The sequence below is a fragment of the Lathyrus oleraceus genome, chromosome 3 (genome assembly GCF_024323335.1).
Source record: "Lathyrus oleraceus cultivar Zhongwan6 chromosome 3, CAAS_Psat_ZW6_1.0, whole genome shotgun sequence".
Taxonomy (NCBI): domain Eukaryota; kingdom Viridiplantae; phylum Streptophyta; class Magnoliopsida; order Fabales; family Fabaceae; genus Lathyrus; species Lathyrus oleraceus.
The window spans coordinates 394,761,055-394,775,691 of NC_066581.1; positions in this window are offsets into that span (position 1 = coordinate 394,761,055).

Below are 14,637 nucleotides of genomic sequence, written 5' to 3' on the forward strand. Positions count from 1 at the left end.
GGTGTATTCGTCACTTTATGATTTATTGATTAAATCAAAAGCAAAGCATACAAAGAAATCGAGTCACCACCGCACTTTTATTTATCCAAAGGAATGGCTAAAAAGCGAACAAAAGCCTAAGAAGTTTTACACATAGAAAACTAATGAAAAGATCAGAGAATCTGGGTAAGGGGTTAATTACGCAATGGGAAGGTGTTAGGCACCCAAAACGTCCTAGGTACTCCTAGGGAGCCCTTTTCACACTTGTTGTATAAAATTGTTATTTGTTTATGACATATTGTGCAAACACGATTGGGAAGATGAGAAAAGAATGTACAATTTATTATTTTTATGTTTGAACGGATGATCCCGTTGCCTACGTACCTTCCATGAAAGGTAAGGATCAAAACGCCGTAGTTCGGCTAAAAGATTTCCAAAAGGTAGGTGAATTGATTTTAAAACAAGAGCACTAAGGCTTTTCATTATCAACAGGAGAAAACTCAACCAAGGCCAACAATCCACCATGCGAGGATAGCTTCAACATACTAGTGAGGGGTTAACCCTATAATAAGTATGGAAGACTCACAATCAACTCACTAAGGATGTGGTGAGATTTATATCAACCAATATGATAATTGAAACCTATGGCTAATGTATGAAAACATATCAATAATGGACAAAGCCACAAAACAATTGAATGGGTGTGATTAACCAATTATGAGTATTTACAAAATATGGTCAAAGTATGATTAGAATTCAATTCAAAGAAGTGTTATGAAATGGAGTTTGAAAAAAGTCAAAGGCCTAGAGCCTAGGTTTCTAATTTGAAAAGAGATGGGAATGTTTGCACAATAGTTCAAAGTTTTTGAATTAACAATGTGAAAAGGGAGTTTTGAAAACACACACAAAAATGGAAGGGTGAGGAAGTAAAACTTCTTAGATGTTCACCTCTTGAAATCATATGTAAGATGATTCAAGTGTGTCCTTTGGAATAAACAACAAAGCAAGTAAGCAAATGCAAAGCAAGGTGATACCGGATGCCAATCAATGGACTTATACCAATCTCACAAACAAAGGTGGATAACGGATACCAATCAATGGATTTACACCAATCTCCTAAAACCAAACAATGATACCGGATGCCAATCAATGGACTTACACTAGTCTCACAAAACAAACACGGATACCGGATACCAATCAATGGATTTACACCAATCTCCTAAAACAAAACAATGATACCGGATGCCAATCAATGGACTTATACCAGTCTCACAAGGCAAAACAAAACATGGATATCAGATGCCAATCTATCTGGGCTTATACCAATCTCCAAAGGATGATCATAGGAGTACAAATGCCAACAACATGGACTTACAATTGCATCCTCACATACAACAATCAAACAAGAGCAATAAGCAAAGGGGATACTAGTTGCCAACAAATGGTCTTACACTCAATCCCTTCCAAATCATAGGATCAATGGCCAACAACTGGACTTACAACTGATTCCTCAATGGACAAACAAAGATGTCATAGAGATATGAAATGATGATCATGTAATAATGAAAAATTAATGATGATAAATGCACAAAGCACACAAGCAAGCATGCACAGATGAATCAAGCAATCAATCAAACAAAGTCAATTAGCACCCACTATACACAAGCAATTAGGCTCAAACAAGGTTAGACTTTAAAGTCAACTGGAATGGGGTAAGTTGTGCTCTTAACCTTCACATTGAGAGTTAAGGTGAAGCAGATGAAAAGGAGATGAGGGGTGTGCCTCATAGCTTCTATCCCTGGCCTGGGAGAGCTTTAAATATTAGAAGGTGTGGGAGTTCAGAAAGTTGAAACTCTCTCCACAAGTGAATGACTCTATAGATCTTGGGTTAAGATCCACAATGCATCAACATGTAATGTGAGCAAAGGGATAACACACTGAATAGTAGGAGATGGACTACACATCTCTTTTATCTACCAATTGCCTCATATGAGGACTTTTCCTGCTTGGCACAAAGAATAAACAAACACAAGCATTGCCTCTTAAGGAGGACTTCAGACAGGTGCCTGGCCACATAACAAGCCAGGTCTTCCAGACTACATGAAGAAGAGAAATTATAACTAATTGGTTAAGCAACCAAGCAAAAGCAAGTTCAAAGTGAACTTAAGCAACTAATGTACCTGTGGAAACATCAAACAAATCAGTATACTATACAGACAAACAACCAACAGTCAATGCAACAGTCAACCAATATAGGCAAAGGCATAAGCCTCAAGTCAAACTCAAAAGAGTCAACATCAACCTACAAAACACACATTAGTAATCAAAAGCAAATATCAAATGCTCTCAAGATGAGGCATCATCAATCGTGTAACTTGCATGTGCAACCTGAAACAAAGCTTCAAACATGAGAGGCAAACCACTAGGACAAAGCCTAGGGTCAAAGGGGGAGAAATAATTCAAAACAGAATATGAAAATTGACATGAACCAACTTTAGTCAAATAAGAAACTATTTCAAAAATTCTCATGTCAATATCAATTACCAAATTCATTTCACACATCAAGTAAGGCAAGGCATGCAAACTGAAAGCTCAATTGAGGCAACAGAATGATCAAATGCATATTAATTCCAGAATGGCTCAATAAATCTCAAGAAAAATCATGGCTAAACAGGACACATCAAATGATCAACAAACCAAAAATCATGGCATTTGGACAAGTTTAGGCAAGGCAATAAAATTCATCAAGGCAATGTAAGCACAACCAAGCTCAAAGGAGGCACGAATTGATACATCAACTTAAGGCAATCCTAAAACAGAGATGACAAATGATAAATGACTCAAAACAAAGCCACAATAAACTTCAAAGTGTCTAGAATCAATGTACAAAATTTCAAGTTCATCTGATAAGCATCCAGCATTTCACAAATCATTGAAGTTCATGACTATTCAAAAGTCCACAAATGGCAATCCAGAAAGAAAAATATCAAACAAATCAGAAATGAATCCAAAAATTCTACAAAAATTCATGATCAATCCTAATATCCATAAGAAGCAACATGCAAAAAATCACATCATTTGGCAGTTATTTGGCATGGGAAAGAAAATCAACAAATCAAGCAAGCCAAGGTGTGACACACATTGTCACACCTACATTAACCAAATCATATCTCAACAACCAAAAGTTCAAAAAGTGCAAACTCAACACCAAAATGTCAATTAGGATGTCTAATTTAAGCATGTCAATTTTCAGATTCATTGGATCAACCATCATTATTTCACAAAGAAAATGGCAAGCAAGGTACATGATAGCATATGCATACACAAACCCTAAGCAAATTTAAATTCCAACCGAGCACAAATTCTGGAAAAAAAGTCAAAAAATAGTAGACATCATGAGGAACAAAGTGCAAAAAATCTCACATCATTTGGATCATTATTTATGGAGTTATGATTTTTTAAGTGAAGAGAAAAATTAAAAAATGAATGTTGAAGCATGAATATGAATGGATGAGAAAATGAAATAAAATGCTAAAGGCCTAAATGGAAATGCTGTAGGCCAGGATCGAATGGATGCACGATTCAAATGTCCAAGCGCGCCAAGGCTAAACACGGTCGTTTTGGACCAAGCCCTAGGCGCATGCAGATCCATAATCCGCAGGTAACGCGGATGAACACGCGGTAAAATCTGCAGGAAAGGCTATGAAGGTCGCATGGAAATTCGCAAGTAATCTGCAGCAATTGAAGAACACGATGAAGATCCTCATGATCTTCATCAACAATTTTCCAGAAAAAATCAACCTCTCCAGAAACACAAATTAAGCATTGCATCATGTAGATCTAACATCAGGCATCAATAATCAACAACAATTCAATCAAACAACATCACAACATGCATGAATCGAGCAAAATAAAAATCATCATGAAAACTTCAAATCATCGATTCTCACTCATTATAGCATGGAATTAAATGAAACAAAGCTCAGAATCATCACACAAACGAGATCTACAACATTCATATAACAAAAATGAGAAAAGAGAGAGTCGAATTCCATACCTCTTGAAGAGCAGCTTTCAAAATCGTGTGTTCCTGGCCTTGTAATGCTTGGATCTTTCTCTTGCAAGCTTGTGTAGTGTATTGGAGAAGTTCTTGATGCTCAATTGGTCATGAATCAACAGTTTGAGGAATCCACCATTGTTGATGTTCTTGCTTGGAGCAGCTTCAAGATGCACGGATTCAAATGATTCTTGCTTGAATAATGATCAATGATGATGCTAGATGATGAACTAAGCAAGGATTTATGAATTGATATGAAGAAATGAGAGAAAAATTTGAGAGAAAATTGAGAGCAAAAATTTGAGATCTGAAAAAATGAATTGTGGTTAGGGTTTTTCTGTTATGATTTCACTTATATACTCCTAATTAACCAAACTTAATCATGATTAATCAATTGGTAATTGCAATTAGTGAAAACAAGGTGTTTTGGACAATTTGCAAAAACACCTGATGCATGTGCATGGCAATGAACAATGCACGTGATGTTGATCCAATTCACTCCAAATGCTGTTTAGAACCAAGTGCAAGTGGAAAAATGTATGGACAATGCAATATTTTTGAATTTGGATTTTCCCTCCAAAATTCCAATGAAAAATGCAAATATTTTTGTGATCAAAATGCATGGCTTATGATGCATGAGTTGGATAGTAGAGATCAAAAGAGAAATGTTACAAAAAGAACCACTTCAATTGGCCTTATGGTGCAAAAGTTATGCATGCTTGAAGTTCAAATTCACTTGGCCATGTTTTGATCATATCTCTTCAACCACAAATGAGAAATTCATGTTCTTGGACTTTTTGGAAAGGGGGGAGAAAGATATTCAACTTTCATGTTGGACAAAATTTCATTTGAAGCTTTCTTGATGATGTAATCTTGAGGAGAAGACCTTTCCATTTTTGGCAATTTTGAATTATAGGTCACTTACTATTTTTGGAAACTTTTCATCTGACCTCAAATTCTTCATTGTTGATGTTTGAAATGTCAAATGAGACTTGTATGGACATGAATGAGGCCTCTCTAACCATCTCCCATCTTCAAATCCATGATTGAATGCACAGTTGACTTGTGTTGACTTTTCTAGGGTTTCAGTTGACCTGGCTATGCTCAGATGAAATTCAAGCCTCTACCACTTGAAATCTTGATTCAAAATGATGCCATGGTTCATATGAACTCTTATGAATGATCATGGTGCCCAAATTCTTCAGAATGGCCACCATCTATTGCTCAATGAATGCCTTTGACTGGTTTGACCTATGATTGCATCATCTGCAAGTAACAAGGTTAGATGACAATATTTTTGTACTTTTGGTTAGTAAACAAATGAAAAGCAATGATATACAAATGAAAAATATGCTTGGTGATCAAGAAACACTCTCAAAAGACAACCCACCCACAGGGAAGGAAGCAAGGTGCACAATGATCCTTGAGGCAATGATATGATATGATATGATGTCATGAGGGATCTTAGGGACAAAATTGGGGTCTTACACTTCCGTGTGAGCTCCCAACCTTCCCAGATAAGATTAGAGATGAGTGCATGGGCAAGAAGCCCTGTTGTATTTCTCAAAAGTAGGGGGTTTGAACTTGTGAGGAATCCTTACTCCCTGAACCAGACCAAGATTTGTGACATCAAAGCCTAAGGAATTTTGAGACTCCAAAGATTTGAGCTTCTCAGTAAGCTCATCCATACGGCGAGTGGTCTCGAGGGCCTCGTCGTGTAATGAAAATTGATCATACTGATAATCTTCAGTAACGGGGCGCCCGTTAATCCGAATTCCTTGATTCACATTGTACCTTCCGCCAATATCATTTCCAACATTCCATGTGTTGCCAACATTACCCGGGTTTCCATCAGCATTTGAGTTACCCGCGTTACCAGTGTTCACAGGGTTATCAGTGTTCCCAGGGTTACCAGGGTTTCCCTCAGCATTTGGTATCTCCACCTCCGGATCGGGTCTCGGTTGCTCAACCAATTCCCTCAGCTTTTCCTGGCCTTCTGCCATACCAGTCATCAATGTCATGAACTGATCCATCCTTTCACGCATATCAGCCAACTCTTTCTGTACTTGGTCCATCGCTAGCTGTGGACGATTTTCCTTTGTCGGGTACCTGTGGACTCGCTTGGGACCAATAACTGCCTGATACAGGGAACAAACATTAGACACTGCGGTGACACCTGCAAAACAGACAAGGGTTAATATGCATGGTATGCGATGCACTGCTTGTTCAGTTTTAAGGCACCCCCGCTTTGAAAGGGAATACCCTGCAAATGAATAATCATGAGATGTTGGATGCAAATATGCAGATGATGTTATGCAATGCAAAGGCATGTCAATCAGAATTGATGGATCCGCTTGAACATCTGGAGAGAAATTCACTGAGGAATATAATACAAGACCAAAACTCGACTCCAGAAAACCGGGTTGGTTGGAGGTTAAGGTTTCCTGAATTTAGCCCGCCCCTCACTGGTAGGTTCTAAGAACAGAAGTTCGTCAGCTTCAGCCCTTTAGTCGCGAATAATACGTTTACCACTGAAGGTTTGGTATTATTACGGGACAAAAGACCTCCATTGACTCCCCTCAACAGGACATCCTAATAGCAAGTTCCCAGTCTCAGGATCCTCAGATTGAGCAGCGAGAATGCGCCCACCAGAGCTAACATAATCACGTCTCGGAGGAGAGGCCTCGACTGAGTTCTCGGGAAATGGTCACCAGAGTCGACGATTTCTAGAGGAACATCCTGCCGTTACGGAACACCCGTAAGACATAATATATCCAAAAGAAACCTCGTCTGGGTGTGGTTCTTCACGAACGACTTAACGTAGCAACACGCCACGCAAGCCTCATGATTATCCACTCTAAAACCTGTGTGTACACTCAAGCCTGGGTAATGGGCTTATCTCTCATAGAACACCCCATCCCAACAAACAAACAACAGATCCAACAGATACAGCATGTGAATGCAAGCAGGCAAGCAAATAAATGTACAAAATCAATGAACACCCAATAAACAAGAAATCACACAAGCTAGGAGGGACTCGCTTAGGGAAGATGGACCAGCAAGAGGTCAACTTCTTTCAATCCCCAGCAGAGTCGCCAGCTGTAGCAACCTGAAAAATACAGTGCGCAAAAAAACAACCGGCGAAAGAAAATGACAGAAGAGTCGCCACAGTGCGTTATTCATCCCAAAGGAGGGAAAGGAAACGCTCGAAGTAAACCTGAAAAAGGAAAGGACAAGACGGGGTCTCGCAACCAAATCTTGGGTTCGAGAGTCGGTTATGCGAAGGGAAGGTATTAGTACCCCTACGCATCCGTAGTACTCTACGGGATCCACTTTTGTAGTTCTTGTCTAAAGGGTGTGAGTTTATCTTGTGCTGTTTACCAAAAAAACAAAGGTTAAATGAAAATGACTCGCGCGGATGTCGCATCCACTGCATACGTATCTCATCTGAATATGAGAATCAGAGTCTTCGTAGCTCGGCTAACCTATGGGTTGGGGGGATGTGTGCTCGCTAAGACATCGCGTCTTATGCCTACGTATCTCATCTGGAATGAGAATCAGAGCAAGCCGTAGTTCGGCTAACTACAGGGTTATGGATCGGGTTTTGGACGAACGACGTCACTACGCAATCTACCGGATGCTCGACCTTTGGAGACTTACTCGCCTGTAGTAGAAGGAGTTAACGTGTTGCTTTGGGTTTTAGGGTTTGAGGGTTACTCATGCAAAAGGGCAAAAAGGCAGTCCTTGACGAAGGAACCGCGCTACCCGTAGGGATACGAACACATACAAAACAAACATGTATAAAGTAAATGTGCCAACAAGGGGCTCAGAAGTAAATAAACAAAAGAAAACAAATGCCTCCTATCGAGGTCTTCCAGCTAAGAAAGCGATAAAATGCGGAAAAGAGGTAAAAGTACCACACGGATGAAGATCCGAAGTAACAGCAATTAAAGGAGTAAGAAACCCAGGGACCTCCCAAGCTAATGCCATCAAAGAAAGGTGAGTCAGTACAGGTAATCGGAATGAACCTCCAGGGGGTACCCCACAAATAAAGTGGGAAAACCACGCAAACCATCTCTGCAAGAGTCTGTGAGCCCTCACAAAAACTCAACAAAAGGGTTAGTGAAACACGATAAGCATTTTTTTCATGGATAACAGTATGGTTTCAGAAACCTCAAACCCTGTGGCATACATTTCAGAAATCATGTGATTAAACATTCAAGGCATAGGTTTCACCCATTCATGCATAATTAAACCCGTGGGAAAAAACATAATGAAATTCATCCATCATACCTCATACATTCAGATGATCCAAATTAAGAGCATAAAATAATGGGAATGAGGCAAACCTGATGGGAGAGACCGGTTGAAATCAAATGGCACGGCTGGGTTTGCAAGGCAATGTTAGGGTTTGCGTGAGATGAAAGTGTGTGAGTCAGATTGAATTTTTCAGAGCTGCCTGGGGGTTGCTCTGAGTTCTCTGTCAGGTTTCTCTCCAGGTTTTGTCAAGGGTTTTGTTTCAAGGAAACCTCAGAGTATTTTGTTTCTCTTCCTTTTTCTGTCTGATCTCCCTCTTTTATAACCTGATTTTCATGGCTTTGTGGGCTCAAATGAGAGAGGTCCAAGTCCAGGTTTTTTCTATTATATTTTATTTATTTTTTTATTATTATTTTTCTTTATTTATTTATTATTATTATTTATTTATTTATTTATTTTTATTTAATTTTTTTAATTTTTTTGGATCTAATTCTGATTGACATGATGAAATGCAATATGAAATGCTAAATGAATGCATGAATGAGGAGGGCAAATTTTGGGGTGTTACAGTCACGAGCATGGAGTCTCGGTTAAGAACCACCCAAAGGGAGTGTATTGGGGTTTAAACCTGCCAAACATGTTCTAAAAGAGGTTCCCATAGTCATCATCCCATATTTCGGATATTATCGGATAAACGACTACTCGTATTCCAAAAATATTCTCAAGAGAGACTCTTATGAGTGTAGTATCGCGTAACAATCGTATCAAATCTTACAATTGAACGACTTTCGCACTACATCCTAAGAATAGGCCAAGATGGGCTTGGTAAACTAAGGTCCTTGGCTTCTAAGGTCTATATTGGAAAGAGTAATGTCTAACCACAACTACTTGTGTGACATTATTGATCCCAACATGACCTCCACCAAGTGAATGGGCTTGCAAGTCAACTTGCTAAGGAATAACTCCACACAAGTCAACAAGACTATGCCATTGTCCTATCCTAAGTGCACCCGAGTTCGGGTATAGAACTCATCTCACAAAGATCACCAAGCATACAAGGAATTAATATTCAAGCAATTCAATCATTACATACAATACAGTAATCCCAAATTGCACAAAAATACGTCACAAAAGATAATATACAATACAATACAACAAATATGAAAAGTAGGCAAAACCCACTAGGCAAATATCCCCAGCAGAGTCGCCACTTTCCTGTAGCGGGGTATTCGTTACCATTAGAGATATTGACTAAATCCAAGGTAAACCATACAGTTCGAGTCGCCACCGCACTTCTATTTATCCAAAGGAATGGTTAGAAAGCGAACAAAAACCTAAAAGTTTTATCGAATCAAAAACTAGTAAAAATGTCAGAGATCGGGGTAAGGGGATTGGTTATGCAATGGGAAGGTTTTAAGCACCCAAAACATCCTAGGTACTCCTAGGGACCCCTTTTCACATTTGTTGTAAGGTTGGTATTTTGTGAAAATTTATTTGTGCAGACATGATTGAAGAGATGAGAAAATAATATACAAGTTATTTACATTTTGTGTTTGGATGGATAAACCCATTGCCTACGTACCATCTTAAAAAAGATTAGGATCAAAACCTCGTAGTTCGGGGTAAAAATCTCAAAATGAGTTGGTGAATTGATTGGTCCAAAAGCCTTGAGGTCTTTTGTTATCCAAGGGAGAAAACTCAACCTAAAAACCACAAATCCACCATGTGAGGATAACTTCAACATGCTAGTGAGGGGTTAACCCTATAATAAGCATGAAAGACTCATTGTCCATCACTAAGGATATAGGTGAGTATTACATCTACCTCAAGGATGACTCAAACCTAATAGCTAAAGGTTATGAAAAAAGTTTTGATTTAAGAAAGTGGCCATTGAAACCACAAAAAGTATTTGAATGAGTTATATTTACAAACGAAAAGTATTTACAAAATATGGTCAAAGTTGGCTTAAAGATTCAATTCAAAATAAGTGTTATGAAAAGAAAGTTTGAAAATCAAAAGCCTAAGGCTTAGGTTTCTAATGTTTTGAAAAGAAGTGCTAAATGTTTGCACAAAAAGTTTTGGCTTGGGTTAGAGTGGAGGGAAGAAGAAGAATGGCTAAAGTCCTAATCATACAAGAGATGAAGGATAAGAAACAAAACCACAAATGGAGTTCCTCTCTTGAGATCATATTGATGATCCAAGTAGCTCCCATCCTTTGGAATATGCAAGCAAAATAAGTATAAGCTCAAGCAATCAACATAATCAAACAAGCTCTTAGAAGATCCCCAATGTCTCTTGTATCTTTCACTTTGGATGAACATGGCAATGGTTCTTCAATTTGGCTCAAATAGGATCCCCTAGCACAAAAACACACACATCAAAAGGTTCAATGAAGTAAATCAAGAATGAACAAGAGTGAGTTTAGAGATTTAGTCCTTCTAATACATCTTCAACATTAAGGTCCTTTTACTCCAATTTTGCATAGGGAATGTCCTAGAAACTAAGTCCATTTTGTCCATTTTTGCATTTGGTCCATAACAATCAAAACAAAACACAAGCACAATGATATATACACAGTTATGTGCTCAAGTGAGCAAAAGGCAAATTGCACTAACATAAACATGTGCTCAAATGAGCAAAGGAAAAAGCAAGTGAATAATATGTACAAGAATAGTAAATTGCATAAACGTAAAGAGCAAGAATTAAATGTTAATGGTTAATGGTTAGTGTTAGAGTTAGTGTTCCATAAGGCAATTTAGCGCTATGTTAAGCAATCGTAATTGGACTTATGTAGAAGTCACAACTATCTGAGGCCGGTCAATAATAATGTAGACAACAACATAAGTTAGAGGTCTTGATTAGTGAATCAAACTCCAACAACTCGCCATGCCAAAAAGAAAATGAGAAATGATCTTGTATTGATTTAGGTTCTTTGCATGATTTAGGAAGCAACCTATCCTTAATGCAAAGCCATTCACTTGATCCATGACCAAGATGAATTAGATTTGAATCAAGGAAGATTAAACCTCCATGTATCAATGCTAACCACCAATCCTTAACTCATTGATCAAAAAGAAAAAGAGAGAAGAAGAAAAAGAAGATGAAGAAATAAAGTGCATTAATGGAAATGGTATGAGATAATCAACAAGTATTGACCAAAGATAGAGAGGATCAAGGTCAAACAATAGAAAACAGAAGCAAAATGAAGATTGGAAGTCAAGAAACAAATAAAATATTTTAGGCATTTTTTAATATTAAAATAAAACTTGAATTAAAATAATAAAGAAAGTTCAAACTTCAAACTCACTTCAAATCAACTTTGAAAAGTCCAAGTGAATTATCCCAAGTCCAACAAGGTCAAACAAAGTTTGACAAAAAATTTCAGCATTTTTAGAGGTCAAAAACTATTTTAAATCAATTAAAAATGCATAAAAATAACCTAATTGAACTAAAATCTCAAATAAATCTCAAATCAATTAATAAATTGATGAGAATATTTTTCACAGATCTATCATCATTCAAAGAGGTTGGAAAAATATTTTTGTATTTTTCGGATATCAAAAACTATTTTAAATGAATTAAAAATAACCAAAAAAGAGAAAATTACTAAAAAATATCAAATGATAAAATAAAAAAATATTAAAAATCACTTTTAGAAAGTAGAAATTAAAAGGAGAAGAATGAAATTGGTCCCATATTTTTTGGACCAATAATGAGAGAGATATGAATTTTTAAAAAGAAAGGGAATTAAAATAATAAAATGAAAATAAAAATCAGAAAATAGAAATTGGAAAAAGCGTGAGCCGTCTGATGATGATTCATTAATTGACGTGGATCATCACACGGCTAAGAAGCGCGTGTTCACCCTATGCCTTGGTCAAATGAGTAACACATGGCCATGAATAAAGTCATAACAAAGAAGGCGTGTGATTGAATCTGGAAACATGAATGGACGGTTCTGATTAAATCTGGAGACCAAACGGTGGCTAGCGCCACCGTCTTTTCCGGCCAAGCTCCGACCAAGTAAAAAATTGCAGAAATTAAAATGGTAACCAAATGGCACGATCCAGGCATCAATCGGGAGCTGGGGTGATGTACATCACCCCTGTACCACTCAAATCCATTCTAGATCTCTATATTGAGAGAAATCAGAAATGGAAGATCTGTGGTGTTCATATGAACTTCATGATTTTCAAAAATTAAAAGCACAACAATGTTACCTCTATGCAGAGGACTTCAGATCACACAACAACAATGAGAATCACGCACTATGCAAGCTGATTCGAAGAAAATAACAGTTGAAGTAAACCTTTGATTTGCAAGGCTTTGAGTCACAATTCTTGGATGCTTTTGCTTACAGTTGACACTATAGATAAAGGAGAAGAAGGTTTAGGAACTTTAAGATCTGAAAATTGATCAATGAAATCAAAATTGAGATCTGAAAAATTTGAAGAAAAGTGAAATAGTTCCTTTAGTGATGGTTGGGATTTTAGTTTAGCAGCAATTGGGGCGCCTTTAGGTTGAAGAATTGAAGAGCATTGGCCTTGTATTTATAGGAGAAGCAAGCTGAAATGCATGATCAAAATGCTTGCATGAATGGAAAGGGCCTCCATGCATGGGCCTGCACAGGCGCATGGAGGGCCCAATTCCAACTGGAATTAAAAGCTGATGCATGATGAAAGCAAAATGGACGTGTATATTGGACTGTATTAGCTCATGCAAGGCAAATTAAGGGCCAGTTTGTTTTAGCTTTAAAAAAATGGATTTTTTCTTTGTATTTTTGAAAATGGATTTTACAAAAATGTTTTTCAAAATATTACAAGTTTTTCTAAATTTATTTTTTATAAATTAAAAGATTGAATTGTTCATTGTATAACATAAATATATATTTTTGAAGATCAAAACATAGTCAAAATCATAATTTTTTAAAAAAATTGTATCTCAAAAATGATTTTTAGAAAAACCTATTTGAAATAGCTTCAAAATTAAGTGATTTTTTGAAATTTTGATATCCAAAAAAAGTTTCGATAAAATGATAAAATACCTAAAATAACATTTTAAGAATAACTATTCAAACAAAATTTTTATTTGAAGCTTTTATGAAAAGTTTCTTTGTAAAATTTTTTTACGCTAAAATATATAACACTATAAAAATCATTTTTAAAAAAAGCCAAAACAAACGGGCCCTAAATGATCTTCCAAAATTGCACTATAATATTCAAGTCTTCGAAAATGCTATGCCAAAAATGGAAACACCATCTTATGAGTAATGGTTGGGGAGCTTATTGCATAAGGATAATTTGTTATGTTGATCAAAACTCCATTTGGGCCTTGGAAATTGATGAAAATTGGACATGAAGTGTAGGGTGCAAAACATGCATATGTGAGATTTTCAAAATTGGCCAAAGTTCAAGCCCTTCTGTCTCAATGATGCAAGCTCCAAATGACAAAATATTCAACATCAAAGTTGTATATCTTTTCAAGGAAATAAATTTGGGCTTAAAGTTTTCATCATTTGGAATTTTGATGAAGAAGTTATGGGCACTTGAAGTTGGACTTTTTCACATTTCAATGCATTTGGTCCAAAGTGACCTATAATGTTTTGCATTATCACATGTATTTCTTTTAAGATTTTGAAATTTTTCTCAACATAAAATTTGAAGTAGACATCGTAAGCTTTCCAATGCATTTGATCCAACCTCAAAATCATGAAAAATGAATGAGTTATGTTCTAGGGAAGTTGACCCAAAATTAGGGTTTCAGTCAAAATGACCTATAATGTCTTGGAATGGATGATGACCTTCCAAGCTTCAAATCAAATTTTGATGAACATGAAAGTTGTTGATATGGTCCTTAAGAACATATTTTATCTTAGGGTCATCTCCATTTGACAAACACATCAAAAGTTAGGTCTCAGTGTATTTCAAAATAGTTAAATGAATTGACTGATCAACTTCTCAAGTCCACACCTCATATTTTGATGAATTGATGATTGAGGACAATCAATTAAGTTCAAATATGCATGAAATGATTAATGAAAGAACTTGCCTTGATTGAATTTGACCATGGGTTGAGATTGCTTCATGAGCAAGGCACAATTGATGAACATATGAATTAGGGTTTCCTTGGGAAACAAGCCTCAACCCCTTTGATTTGCTTTGATCAAAATGATGAATTGAGACACTTGGGAGGCATATTTGATGGATGAGAGATTTGGGAACCATTACCATGCTTTCTTTCATCTTCAATTGGCCCTACCAATGCACATTGGATCTCCTAGAAGCTTTAGACCTTGTGACTGCTCAAGCTACAAACAAGAGATGTTAGTGACATATTTTTGTGCT